General features: G+C 45.7%; 1 protein-coding gene across 2 annotated transcripts in view; it reads left to right on the top strand.

The window, feature by feature from the left end:
- Positions 1–6: 6 nt before the first annotated feature.
- GLT1D1 (glycosyltransferase 1 domain containing 1) overlaps positions 7–3,844 on the top strand; it is a 47,595-nt gene continuing 43,757 nt past the window's right edge. For both annotated transcript variants that reach the window (XM_017734753.1, XM_017734754.1), the window contains exon 1: positions 7–226. The gene's annotated coding sequence lies outside the window, so the exon portion shown is untranslated. The remainder of the gene's footprint in view (positions 227–3,844) is intronic.

Below are 3,844 nucleotides of genomic sequence, written 5' to 3'. Positions count from 1 at the left end.
GGTTCCCTAAAGTGTCCGTCAGCGTGTCCGTCAGCGCCCGGCCGGGGTTGCGCGGCGCCTCTCCCCGCTGGCGCCCCCTCCCCGGTTTGGATCGGCTGCCGGGCCGGGCCGGGGGGCTGCAGCAGGGAAATGGGTTTTCACAGAATCTCGTTCGGGTTGGAAGGGACCCTGGAGATCATCCAGTGCAACCCCCCTGCTAAGGCAGGTGGCACAGGAGCGCGTCCAGGTGGGTTTGGAACGTCTCCAGAGAGGCAGAATCCACAACCTCCCTGGCCAGCTGTTCCCGTGCTCTGCCATCCTTAATGAAAATAAGCTCTTCGTGTAGAGGTGGAACTTCCTGTGTTTTAGTTTATGGGCACTGCTCCTCCTGTTGCTGGGCGCCACTGAAAGGAGCCTGGCACCATTCCCTTGGCACCCGCCTCTGAGATATTTATATGCATTAATGAGATCCCCTCTCAGTCTCCTCGAGACTAAACAGGCCCAGCTACCACGGTCTCTCAAAAGAGAGATGCTCCAGACCCCAAATCATCTGGGTTTTTTTTATGGTTATTTAATGCCACAGTTCAAGATTGTCCCACGACAGGTCTTTCTGCAGGAAAAGGTGATAAAGGTGCACTGTAAAAGGTTGGTTTTATACGTTTAGAAGCAGCAGGCCCGGCTCAGCACCCCAGCTGTGCCTGGTGACTCAGGGGTGGGAGCAGCAGCTGGGTGTGAGGGCATGCAGGAATTGCACAGGTACACATGGAGAATGAACACTCATCTGAATGGGATAAAGCATGTGATTAAAATGGGAAAACATGAATTAGTGCTCGCAAGATCAGGACCCTAAGATGTGCTGCAAGTTCCACCATCACACGTGCTGAGGTAAAGGTTGTGAAAGTATGAAATTGTCTTCAGGAGCAGCTCTTAAAGTCTTATTTTTGGCCAGAACAAAGTGGGGAAGACACTGCTGGTTGTGTGTTTTCAGTGAAAAAGTTAAATTGATTGACATCATATAGTTACCTACCAAACATCTAGGCATGACTTACTTTGGAGAAATGTTGGCAGTGGAGCAAGTGATGCTTGTAAAAGTAAATATATTCATTTAATAATGGGCCTGTGTAAATAACATATGCCATTAAAATGACTCATTACATATATTTGCTCTCTTAACTAGTTAACAAATTTCATGACAAAGGACAATGAGCAAAAAGCAACCAGCTGTACAGACATCTCTTTGTGAACTACTGTAACATGACTGAGTCTGTAATAAAATTACATTTCAGCTTTTCCTAGCTTAATACAGTATGTGATATTAACTGTGATTACATTTTCTGAGGAGTTCAGTAGTATTTTCTGGAGACTCAAAGTAATGAAGCACAGTTTGTATTATTGTGTCTTATTTTCATGTTCTAGGCCCTTCATAATTTACCTTGATGAGTGAGATTTCTCTATTGACCTATCCCACACCTGGTAGAAACAATTAACAATGCTGAGCAGAAGTTGAAATGTACGTTAAAATGTTATTTAATTCTTCAAGTACAGAGATGTGGGTACTCTCGCTGAAATTCAGAAGTTACTGTTGGAACCTGAACCTTCTCTCTGGCAGTATGGCAGCTCAGGAAGGAGGTTTTAATTCTCCTCCAAACAATACTTAGCTCCAGTGTATTTAAAACTTCATTATGATACATCCATGACCCTTTCTCTGAACACAGTGGCTGCACCTGTGTCTGTGCAGGAATATATTAGTGCCTCTATATGTTTTTGACACACAATGCTGCACATTTCCAGGCTGTTATTTTTTTCAGTCAAGGCCTATATAGCATAAAGCCAGAGTTACCATAAATAGTGATAAAATGTTAAGATCTCTTTGAATGTTTCCTTTATTTCCTCTTTATTTTTCAGACGGTTGAGTCTCCTCATTTCTCATGGAGCAGGCTTTGTCTTACTTTGATGTTTGTGGTTTTGTCTTCTTTGTGTTGCACACTAAATGTGTTGGACAGCTTCTGTTAATCCAAAACGTGGCTTTCTGAGCCACAGTCAGATACCCTGCTTCAGGCCATGCACCTGGAGAATCCCCATTTTTGGTGATACAGGCTGTTCTGGGTACAGGGGCGAGGTTTTTCCAGGGCTGGTTTTTCCAGCATGCGCTGCCAAACCTTCCTGGTGTGATGCACCTGGGTGATCTCTGTTGTGTGGGGGAGATCTTGGAAGCAGGAGGGTCTGTTGGGGAAGGATTTAGAGTAGCAGTGTAGCAGGAGCTGAAGGGCAGCTGCAGAAGCCTCATGCAGCCTGTGTGGCACCTTCAGGTCTGTGACCAACTCTCAGAAGCCCAAATGTGCTTCACATGGGCCATTTCAAGGCTGGAATCCTGGCCAGACGGACAAAAGCCCATTACATCTGAACAGGAGCGGGATTTCATGCCAGAAACACTTTCTAAAATGGTGACAAAGCTGGTTTAGTTCTGCCTACCTGTAGATTAACATTTACACTATTTTTAGCATTTATGCAAGATTTGTTGCTCTTCTAGATTGTAGCCAAAATTTTTAGTTCCAATGGAGTTTGAAGTGGTCCAAGTAATGTTGTGTTGAATCTAAGTGATAACTCAGTGAGATGCAGTTAACACAGCTCTGCAGCATTAAGAGTCGTTAGCAAAACATGAGCCTGCCTACCAAAATGTTTACAGTTTGCCAGAACCCACTCCAGTGTGTGTTTTTATCACTTCTGAACCGTCAATTCCAGAACACCTGTTAGCCTCAGAAGTCCACACAAATTATTGGAAGAAGTACTCTTTTAAAAAGGATTAAATTTTATATTCCTCTGCATGTGGCATATTTTTCTCCCTCTACCTGACACTGAAATATGAAGAGTAATTTAGGCCACAGTAACCAGGCACTGCAGCTTTTGAAGAGCACTTTTCCCTGTCTTTGCCAGCCTTTGAGGAAGCAAGCATCTGTATGGCCCCGTGGTGAATTGTATCAGGCAATCAGACTGGTTTATAAGCAAAAAAGGGAGTTTTCTGCCCAATCAGCCCCCCTTCTCATCACTACCAATGTCCTGCACCTGTTCTCAACACTTTTACAAGATGCTGAAACAAGTTCAGGGTGGGTATCTACAATCAGCCACCTGTTTCCTATTAATCTCCCAACAGACTCCCTAAATTGGCCTCTCATCTTAGTGCCTGCTGCCCCACTCAGCTGCTCTTTGTGTTTCTGATTGTAACTAGCGTGGACCCATTTTGTCTTGAAGACTGGCTGGATAGTTTGGGATATGCTTTTCTTAGTCCCAAGTTCAGGTTTGTTCTTTTTATCCTCCCTGTTTCGTTGTATCTTTGGATTCTGCCTGCTGTTGTGGTTTCTCACTGGACCTTTCCTCTAGTCTCACACACTTTTGGCTCTACTTCATTATATGGCGTTCCTGATGTTTGGAGTGCTCCTTGACCCATCCCGTTGCCTCGTTCTTTGGGCTAGTACATTCCTCTGGCTGTTCTGGTGGTTGGCATCTTATCCACGTTTAGTTTTTTTTTTTTTTTTTCTAACTGTATTCCTGCACCGAGTATGAAGCATCTCATGGGAGGCATATGGTGATATGAGGAACTGCTTCAGGAGGCAGTGGCTGCTACTATCCTTCTATGATGTTCTTCTCAAGGGGCCTTTGCGTTAATGTTTCCCTGGCCATGATCTGAGTACATCATCTTTGTGGCTGAGGAACGAAAACACACAGCGCTGTTTAGAGGTGTGGGAAGGCACCCAAGCCTTCTGGCTCGCTAGCTGAGTGCCCTCTGCCCGGGAACACCTGCCAAGGCTGGCCGTGCCCGCACAGCCGGGCCGCGGGGGGGTCGCGCAGCGTCCGGGGCCACGGCCGG

Source organism: Corvus brachyrhynchos, unplaced genomic scaffold, assembly GCF_000691975.1.
Source record: "Corvus brachyrhynchos isolate BGI_N302 unplaced genomic scaffold, ASM69197v1 scaffold114, whole genome shotgun sequence".
Lineage (NCBI taxonomy): Eukaryota > Metazoa > Chordata > Aves > Passeriformes > Corvidae > Corvus > Corvus brachyrhynchos.
The sequence above is the reverse complement of the archived record's forward strand: the minus strand, read 5'-3'. Positions and strand labels throughout refer to the sequence as shown.